We start from the raw sequence: 10309 nt of genomic DNA, 5'->3' as shown, positions 1-10309 counted from the left end.
TTTTACACTCTCCAGCCTTTGAAATGATAGAAACCTCTGATTTCCAATTTGTTTGCTTTTTGCAGAGATGAACCTGAGCAAAATGAAAAGACTGTTAATTTTTAAGTCTCCAGATTGGCTTTTTAAGTGCCGTTTGCAGTCCTTTGGGTAAGACTGATTTATTTCACAGAACTCTGGTGCAGATTCCCTGTGTAAAGGATTTCCCCTGGGTTACTGAGCTTTACCAGCCAGGTGATGATCATCATCTGGAGCTGCAGCACACAATAACGCCTGGAACAAATTCAGGACAGGAACGATTCCCCAGTAACTTTCTCCACCCCGGCAGCTGCAGGATGCACAGAATGCAGCAGTTTGAAGCCGTTGCTGCAACTCTGCTGTGGTGCCAGGCGATGGCAGTGCTGATGGCTCCTGAGCAGCGCTTTCCCTGCAGCCGGGGCTGAGCACGCCCGGGGCTCTGCACGGAGCTGGAGTGCTGCTGGAATGCAAGGTAGTTATTTGTAAAAGCGAGTCATCCCAAAATACTCAGAAGAAGATGGAAATAATTTCCATTTTTGAGCTTTTCAGGAGTGTACCTGGTATCCATACACATAAAGCAAGTCTTTAGAGCTATGCAATGCTCTTTCAGCTGCTCGGTGAGACATCTGACCAAGCAGGTAATGGATTTGTTCCCCTTCTCTCACTATCAGGCCCTGAAAGTCCCCTGAACCAAGTCAACTAAACAAGTTTCTTCTTCCCCTGGCTGCTGGCCTCACAATTCCTGGGCTCCAGGCCCATTCCTCCCTTCCTTGCTGGCCTTGAAGGTCCCAGGCTCCCAGCCAGCCCTGTGCTGCTGCTGTAAAATTATGGAGTTAGAAATCCTCAGGGGAGAGCTGGGACCCAAACTGCTGCTGGGCAGTGACCTGTGACCCCTCATGGCCACAGGTGCCTCCACTGTCCTCTGCTTCCTCAGGACTGAGTGGCTCATTCTGTGACATGATTTCCAGGTCTGTGTGATTGTTACATTGATTTACTAAACCATGTGTTAGGATCCTCAGACTTGCAGAGGATTCAGGCTATAAAAAAGTTATAAATTTTGTATTGTGCTATTTACAGATTGTACCATATTGATGCTACTTGTAGAAATCCTGTGCCATACTAATCATAAATTCTGTGGTATGCTAATCTGAATATCCTGCTGAATATCCTGGATTGTAACTACAATTTAGTGCTGTCTAGAAAGAACCCATCTGTCCCCTTAGTATCAGGTGTAACAGGTGTAATTCCAAGTGGAAAAACCCAGGAATATTTCCACTGACAGAATGTTGTCTTTGCATACCTTGGGCTGTGGGTTGGAGTTAGTAAACTGCATTTCATCCTGCAGCTGGTGTTCAGACAGCTGGAAGCCATCTCTTTGCATTTCCAGGTAAGCTTAGCTTTATATACAGCACTGCAGAGCCCATGCTGCTCTCAGCAACAGCACAGCCACTCCATGAGAGGAGTCTGCTGCTGTTCTTGCCTTGCCAGGGCAGAATAAACAGAGCAACAGCAGCTGGCTGGCTGTGCTGCTCCCAGCAGACATGCTGGGACTGCCACTGGGTTCTGTGTGCTCCCATGACAGCAGAGCCTCTGGAGTGGCATCAGCTGCAAGCAGTGTGAGCCCAGAGTGGCACTGATGCACAACCCCAGGGATGTCCCACTTGATGCAGAATGGGACCTGAATGGCCAAACTGATCTCACTCCTTCCTCAGGGGCAAAGCAAATTTCCAGGTGTTTGCACCATTTACCTGCTTGTGAAATGGGGATGGTGCTACACCTGGTACAAGTAATTCACATTTTTAGGTCTTGGTTGCAAGGTAACATGAGACTGAGGCAGCACCACAAAGGGGAGCATGTGCCTTGGGAACACTCCTGCATGGCCAGAGTAATTCCAAATGTTTGTGTTGCATCAGTTCTGCAAATGCTTTTTGTTACACTGCATAAAAGATACAATACCTGCCAGCATTAGCTGTGTAAAGAGAGACTGTTTTCTTCTGTTGACTAATTATGCAGTGAATATATTCAGTTTGAAGGGACACTTCAATAATTCAGCAGGCATGTGCCAGGTAATACAGGAGCTTTTGTCTTACTGGTGGCACAGATCTCAAATCGTGTGTAACCCAATCCCTGGCTTTATGTTTTCAAGGAAGTGTTTGGTATAGCTCCTGTATCAAGTGCCACTGAAAAGCAGACCTAGATAAGAGATTAAGGTAATACTCTTCCCTGGGTATAGGGAAAGTTTACCCTTTGCTGCCCAGGGTGTCCTGCAGGCAGGAAGTGCATTATTGTGTGAGCTGTGGATGTGCTGGCATCCAACAATCAGTTTGTTGCAGGAATGGCAAACTGCATGTTAAATACCCAGGTCAGCTAAGCCTGTCCTCAGGGGTGTATTAACAAATGCTTTGTAGTTTGACAGGGAATGCTTTCTGTCACTCATGTTTATTAAATGCAGATTTTTGATTTGCTGGAGCAGACAAGGAGAGGGGTAATGTTCAGTTCCTGGGAATGCTGTGAAATAAAACTCGAGTAACAGATTTTCTTCAACCCTTCCCAAGGTACTTCCTCACAGTTGTGCCATTTCCCAGAAAGGTGTAGGCTCAAATGTCCTTTTCTGACCCATTGCCAACTGCTTCAATCACCTCCCTTCCCTTGTCTATAAAACGCAGCTCACTACTGATCTACAACGAAGGGAGATCCATTGTGTTTAGAATATGCCATGAGTACTGCAGTCAGTAAAGGGCAGAGATAATGCAGTAGCGCAAACTATTCTCCAATGACTAAATTTGAGTTCAAATACAATCTTTACAACCCTTTTTTCCTTTGGAAGGACAGCTGTCTGCCATGCTCCTGCTGTAACAGTGGGATTTATATGGAGTCAGGTATCACTTACTGACAGGTAATTGCTTTCTGCAGATACCTGACTCTTTTCCTTGGAGGTCTCCCTTTTCTAAGTAATGTTCATTCTTGGTCGGTAGCAGCAGGGTTGCAGACAGCAGTTGGTTGTTTAGGCATTAATGTTTAATTTGCAGAGCAGTATCGATATAATTGTAAAGAAGAATGTGTGCATTTGTGGAACATTGTCAGGCCTCAAACACGAGTATGTAGCATTTCAGAAACACTTTAACTGGGCTGGAACAGCTTTGCAAAAAAACACAGAAAGAGTCTATTTAAAGAGAACAGCTTAGCAAAACCTTGTCATTGAACCCTTGTAGCTTTTGTTCAGCCCTTGGCTGCGTGATGCAGTGGGAGCCATTCTGCAGCGCTGACCTGTGTCTGTCACAATGGCTGAGCTCATCCAGTTCATCATCTGGGCACCTTTCTTTGGTGGTCCTGCAAACAGCAGCAGGGAGACGAGAGAGAGAATGATTAAATTCCCCAAACTGTTCTGAATGTGGCTTGGCCCAGGGTAACATTTCCCACTAGTGACCTACTTGCTACTTAACGGGGATGGTGCTGTCACAGCCACACTTCTGGTAATGAAACAGAGGAGTGGTTTTTCTCCCTGTAGGCTGATGAAAATGTCCTTTGAGATAAGACTCTGGCACCACAGGGCTGGTAAAAAGGAAAACCATATTCCAAGCAGCAGAATGCATTTCCTCATTTAGTACTGATCCACACACTTCATTCAGGAGCTTGACTTCAGAATACAATCAGCCCATCTGCCAGCCTTTTTGTCTTCCTGAGAATGCAAAACCTGCCCTCTTTATTACCTTGCACTTTTCCCTATGTGCTTCCCCACTAACTAAAGGCATGATGGGCACTAATTGGGCCGTGTGATTTAGCAGTGGCCTGCCTTTGTTTCTCTTGTCATGTTCAGCTGATGTCATTGTCCTGTTGCAGTGCTGGGGACATCGTGTTGCTGCCTGTTGAGCTGTTGATGATTTTCCCCATCAGGAATCACTGCTCCAGCAGAGGGGATGTGGTTGTTGGACTGTCAGGAACCAGTGGCATTGCCCAAGTGAATTTTGACCCCCCAGTCAGTGATTATGCTGCCCTGCTGTGGCACCAATATAACTGATTCTTTTTGTAAAATGCCCATTTTGGACTTTTTGAGATCATGCAGAAGCTGGAATCATCCCACCCAGATTTCAGTGCAGGTAACTCTGTTTTTCTTTTTAAATACCTTTCCAGGCTCCATGGAAAAAGCTTCTGTATCCAGTGCTGATATGTTGGTTTGTTGTCTTGACATTCCAATTGTGTTTATATCCTGTTCAGAGCCACTGCAACCAACCTTTGCTGCCTTGTGTTTAAATAGAGTAGACATGGTAACTAGAAGGCTCTAAGAGTTTCAAACAAAACCTTTAAGGAAGGTTAATTGCCATGCTAATATTTTTTATTTTTGTGTATGTTCTTCTGCACCTGGCCAGGTTCATTGTGGCCATTAAATACTTTGTAGAAGTATCACAACTGAAAAAGTGATACCAGAATAGATGGGTAATTTATCTCATTGGATGTGATGTGACAGAAGAGTCTGGATTAGTGAGGACTAAAATACAGCAGCCTGGGGAAAAGGAGCATGAGGTTAAGGAGGGGATCCATGGGTGAGACCTGGCTGTGCTCACCTGTGGGAAGGGGGATAGAAATTGGGTCTGCCCCAATGCTATGGATGAGTTCTAGCTCTGGAGCCACTTATCTTTTGCTTTTAAGAATATCTGTTGTGTCCATACAGCTGTGCTCTACATCCCAGAGCTGAGACATCTTGTTTAATGTTCTTCTGTGTCCTGACTGTTCCCTGGTTGGAGTGGGTGGACAGCTCCTGCTCAGTTTGTGCTACCAGTGTCACGTGCACTCCCATGAAAAGGTCATGAGATGTGGCCCTGGCAGATTTGGCACAGATTGTTAGAAGCCTTCTGGCATTTTCTTTTTTTAAATCAGAAAATACCACTTAGTTTTAACATAACTCCACAAATATTTGAAAAAAAAGATAATTATTAATGCTGTTTCAAAAGGCCTTACTTTTTCTGCTTCCTTCCTCTAAAGAATATTAAGTGATTTCATCTTCATTTTAAAATGTAGTTTTATGGTTTTCAAACTTCAAAAGTATGATGTTACCATTAATATTTTCCCAAAGTACAGCATAAAATTGAAATAGCAAAAATATTTGCTTAACTATTTTGAGATGGAGTTTGGATGTTTGACTCAAATGGAATGTTTTTTTCTAAAAAACTTTTCGAGGGAGGAAAACCCTTCTGATGATTAAATCCCAGCCTGAGAGAGATGGGACAATATTTCCATTAAAGAGAGACAGAGTTTCTGTGCAGGAATTCAGGGAAGGAACAGTATCTTTATTGGAGGTGGTGTTTAGCAGGTGATAACAAGTGGTTTCATCTCCTTATCCTTCTCTCCCTTCTCCCAGTGCCTTGCCTCGCAGATTTGGGGATACCTGAGCCAGTTCCTGAAGAGACTTTTCCCCCATGACATCACCAAAGGCAAAGGTGGAGAAATAGGCAGTATTTTGGCCTACATATTTATTGTTCTGCTGGGATGTAGATGCTGTCATAGCAGGAAAATGTTTTCTGGATCTATCTCACAGCTCCTGCTCCCCAGTGCTTACTGCCAATGGAGGAGCTGTGGCAGAAAATCTGTCCCAGAAACCACCATCAGTTGTTTGCTTTGCCCTGTTCCTTTTCTGCTTCTAACCCTTTATCATCCCTTTCCTGCCCTCTACGAAGTAAAGAAGAAACTAAGATCAGCTAGTGAAGGATTTCCTGGATTGGTTGCATAACTTAGCTGCAATATGAACATCTGCACTTTTCATTAGTCATTCTCCAAGAGGTCAAAGAGACACCATCCCCAAGGTCACAGGAAAGGCAAGGGTTACCATTGCACTAGGCCAAGGCATTACAATAGTGATGATGACAAAACTATTTGGCAGAGGTGCCAGCAAACAAGCCACCATCCTACCAAGGGCAGTATTTTGATTGCCCAGAAAGCCAGCCCAGCTCCCACTGTCACACTGTCACAATCCCCAGCTGGCAGGCCCAGCCCAGTGTCATTCCAGCTCCCCAGAGTGTTTTGCCAGGGCTGGGGAGAGTCTCTACACACAGCTCCCAGGAGCTGTACCTGGATAAACAGTGAACTGGAGATGGTGGAGGAAAAATTCCCCAAGGGCAGAGTAAAAAGCACCAAGAAATGTGGGTGTGACCACTCAGGGTGGCTGCAGCACTGAAGGGACACCACCACAGGGGTCACTGAAGCACCTTTCCTTGCTGACCTAGTCCTTCCTGGTCCCAAACAGGTGCTTCATCCTTCCCCTGACACACATGGCTGGCACAAGGGCCTGTGGAAGGAAAAGTGCCCAGCTGTGCTCTGAGAAACTCCTGGGAAACGGCGATGGTGGCACAAAGAGCACAGCACAAGATTCCTGAATATGAGACATTCTCCCTGCTGGCAGTTGCAGAGGTATGAGCAATGTGATGGCACAGCCTCTTCATTTCCTTGGCCATTCTTTATGCCTTTATTTTCATCTAGACTTATATCCAAGGCTTGCAGTGCACTTCCTGTGGCAAGAGCCTCCAAGCAATTATGAGGTCTGCAATGTCTCCTCCAAGCCTCTTGTTTTTCAGGAATCTTTTACCATGATTCTATTTGCCCTTTGTCATGGCACAGATGTGCAATTTTCATTTTGTGAAGGGACATCAAATGGGAGGGCAGGAAAGTTCGGGGAAGTAGAATTAGATTTTTAATGACATTTCCTTTAGCCATTAGAGTGTGGCTAATGCTTGATATGCTTGTGGTCCAGCAGAATTGAGTGAGGGGTCCCATTTGTTGTTCTCTCAGTCCCAGAGCTACCAACATCCGTATCTATGGGGCTTTTTTTTCATGCAGGTTACTGGAACATTACGCCTGATCACTCTAGATGCCCGCCAGAGCTAGTGGTCTGCTTGTGTGTAACAAGTGTAGCCAGCAAAAGGAAACAGAGTTCACTCAGCATGCCCAGCTCTGGAATACTCAGAAGAGGAAATAGTCCTACTGGAGGATTCCTACAGAAACCAAAGCCAAAAAGCAGTCCTGACTGGGAACCTCCTCTGCTCAACTATTTTGTTACAAGTGGCCCAAAGAACGACTTTCATTTTTCAATTCTTGTTGCAGCAGCAGCTCTGGGTTAAGCAATTGTTATGGTGCACTCAGGGCATCAAACCAAAAAAATCTGAGAGAGAGGGCCCAGATGCAGAATTCCCTGCGATAACCTAAACCAAATGCCACTGAATGCAGCTCCCTCAAGATCTCCCTGCTCACAGCCTCGCTGGTGGCCAGCATCCAGACTGAGCATTAGTAAAACCAACAAACCAAACAGTTCCCACAGTAAGTCCCTTGCTCTCCAGTTAACTTGTTTAACTGTGGAGCTTTAAGGGGGATGTTTCATCTGCTGTTGTTGCAATAAGCGGGTATCCATGGCAAAACCCAAGGGCGCTGCCCTACAGCAATGAAGTCTTGGCTAAGCAGCAGCAAGAACTGGAAAAGGTCAGAGCTCCACAGTAGCCCTGCTCCATTTTAAAAATAAAGCCCATCAGTTTGCTAAGAAATGAGGCAGGTTCTTCAGTGGCTTGCAGATCAGACCTGGGGTGTCTCAAATCAATTTTCCCAAAGACACCGGGGGAAGAAAGGAAAACGCTCAGACAAGTGTGCAAGGAGAGCACCACTGCCAAGGGAGGGACAAGAACAGAAGGGACTTTGGGGCTTTGCAGAGGCCAAGGAACAAGGAACATTTTCCCTGCTGCTCTTTCCCCACCTCTGTCCTGTTCTTGCTCCCAAAGGTATAATTTCCTGCTATAATTTAGGCAGGGATCATTTCTATATGGTTCTGTACCTGCATAGTCTTACAGTGCCACCTTCTCTAGGATTATCAGTGGAATCCAGCACATTGGTTTGGTGATCTGTAGCTGTTCCATTCCACCTCTTGGATAACGCTGCTGAAGTCCACCAGAAGGAGCCTTTGTGTATCAATTCTGCATAAACCTCGAGGAATGTATTAACATGTAAGTAAAAACCCAGTGAGTTTCTTAATGGTGTTGAATTATCATAAAATTAATCTTCCTAATCTGAATGAGAATAGGATGCTTTGGATTTGCAATACAAATTCTGTACATTAAAGATAGGGATGGTTGTACACCCACTGGAAACGATGACTTTTCTCCCAGCCTCCTCTGTGTAGTTTTATTTCTTTATAACAACAAAGGACTAAATGCACCCTTACAATGGCTTATATCAGGTCTGTGCTCTCCTTCTTGCTTGCAGTCTGCCCTTAGATTTGTGCTAAGCAATGTCCTGTCTTCACCAAGGCAGCTTCATACTTTGATATGTGCTTGCCTTTACAGGAGCTATCTTTGAGATAACTCAGTTGAAGTATATTCTTCTCTTCTCAGGTACTCCTATTGTTGCAATAAAAGCATGGGGAGGTGTCAGCAAACTAGCTCTGCCAAGCTCCTTCAGCTTTGATCTGATGGCTGGATTTTATCTGTAGGTGTTTTGAGGAGGATGAGTGCTTTCCACAAGAACGAGGCAGAAAAAATAAAAGTAAACCAATTAACTTCCATAAAGTTATCCTTACTCACTTTCTCTTCCCTTTCCTGCTGTGTTTGTGGTAACAGCTCATTAGAGCCTGTGTTTGCAATAGCTGCACCATGAGACAGGAGATTTCATTTCCCCTCCTGCTTTCCAGGATGTGGCAGGACCGGGGCTGCCTCCCCTGGCCACAGCAGCGCTACCGGGGGTTTGTGCTGCTCACCGAGCACAGGTTTAGCCTTAACTCCTTTCTTTTTCTGGTCTGCCTGTAAGAAACTCCTGTTCCTGCCTCGAGGGAAGAAAGGGGCTGGGATTTCTCCCTAGGGGCTCATGTTTGAAGAAGAAAAAAGCCTGTGCTGTTTTTTCCCGCAGACAAGCATAAGCATGGAGAGCAGAGATGCTGCTGGTCCCTCTGGAGAACTTTGCCAGCCCTGCCTGCCCTGCAGAGGAGATGGGGTCTGCTGGGATGGTTTGAATCCTTGCCATCATTTGGAGCAGAATGAAGCTCTGTAAAAGGACAGTGACTGAATGCCAACGGGGCTGTCATTAGCTCAGCAGCCCAGGAAGCAGCTGATGTGCTGTTTGTGGTGGAAGTCATGCAGACAGAAGGGGTGATTCGGGGATGGAGAGGCCCCAGCCCCTGGCTGCAGTCTGACTCCAAAGGTGTGTTCCAGGCTTGCTGTTCGGATGGACCAGGCTCCATGGACCATCCATTTGATGTCAATTTTTCAGTGATCTTGGGTGCTGCTGGCGCAGCTCCATCTTTCTTCCACAGTAATCAAAGGAAATGCGCCCTAGTCTTGAAGTCTGGTGGTTCAGGACTGAAAAGCTTAATGGCTTTCCTTGGCTTTTTTTTTCCCCCCTCTCTCTTTTATGAAGCATAGGGTGTTTAGAACTATGGAAGTGGTGCAAGAAAAATATTAATGAATAACTATGGAGTGCAGACATTAATGCATTCCTTTCTATTGAAATAACTGGCTTTTCTCTGTGGGGTCTGTAACAAAAAAAAAAAAAAGGTGTCTGCAGAGTCTGAACCTGCTGTATGGAAGCCAAAGTAGATGACGATTTAGAACTTCACTGGCTTTTTGTTTTTTTCCTAAAATGTTATAGCTGCATTTATCATCTTGCAAAAAATCTCTTTCTCTGAGAAATTATAAACCTAAGGCAGGGTAAATCTGCCTCATAAACCTAACAGGGGCAGTTCTTTAGATTCTGGATGATGGAAAGTATGAATAAATAATTATTTTTGGGATCCTCTCCCACACCCCAAACTCCAACTGATGCTTGAGAGAAGGAATGAAAGCATTGCAAACACCCCACCATTGGAGCTCCCCAGTGGTGGGTTACCAAGGGGTACACACAGCAAATACGGGGCTGTGCCATAGTAACAATTCTCCAAGGTTTGAATTGCTGCTCTGGGCAGAAACCTGCAGGTCAGGTCAAAGGCAGTGGCACTTTAGGAACTGCCTCTCCTTTCATGGAACAAAATGCAAAAGGAGGAGAGTGCAGAACCCCACTGCTGACTACCGGTGGAAATGGGAGCGGTGCACACAGAGAGGCTGCACAGGTACATATCCAGCCGCCCAGAGGAGAAGCAGAAGGCTTCAGAACCTGCTTGAGAAAGACAGTGCTGAACCTTTGTTCACCCCTTGACCCCCTCCCTGGCTGTTTCTCCTTAGCGATCCGGTTCAACACCACCCCTTGTCTTCGACCGCGCCTTCGCCACCCTGCGTGCCACAAAGGCTGCCAGCTACGGACGGCTTTGTCCCCGCGCCCGAGGCTGCCAGGG

General features: G+C 45.7%; 2 long non-coding RNA genes across 6 annotated transcripts; one reads left to right on the top strand and one right to left on the bottom strand.

The window, feature by feature from the left end:
- Positions 1-3015: 3015 nt before the first annotated feature.
- On the bottom strand, positions 3016-7966 carry LOC140680356 (uncharacterized). The gene is made up of 2 exons (XR_012051553.1): positions 7826-7966; positions 3016-3345 (listed from the first exon to the last, which is right to left on the bottom strand). It is a non-coding gene; the product is annotated as an uncharacterized lncRNA (long non-coding RNA).
- LOC115497893 (uncharacterized) lies at positions 3343-9784 on the top strand. Of its 5 annotated transcripts, XR_012051551.1 has the most exons (5): positions 3343-4112; positions 5372-5450; positions 6254-6417; positions 6844-7994; positions 8893-9784. It is a non-coding gene; the product is annotated as an uncharacterized lncRNA (long non-coding RNA). The 5 variants fall into 5 exon arrangements; XR_012051552.1 differs by lacking the exon at positions 5372-5450; XR_012051549.1 differs by having other exon boundaries at positions 5372-6417.
- The last annotated feature ends 525 nt before the right edge of the window (positions 9785-10309 follow it).

Source organism: Taeniopygia guttata, chromosome 20 (assembly GCF_048771995.1).
Source record: "Taeniopygia guttata chromosome 20, bTaeGut7.mat, whole genome shotgun sequence".
Lineage (NCBI taxonomy): Eukaryota > Metazoa > Chordata > Aves > Passeriformes > Estrildidae > Taeniopygia > Taeniopygia guttata.
This window is presented reverse-complemented; position numbering and strand designations above follow the sequence as displayed.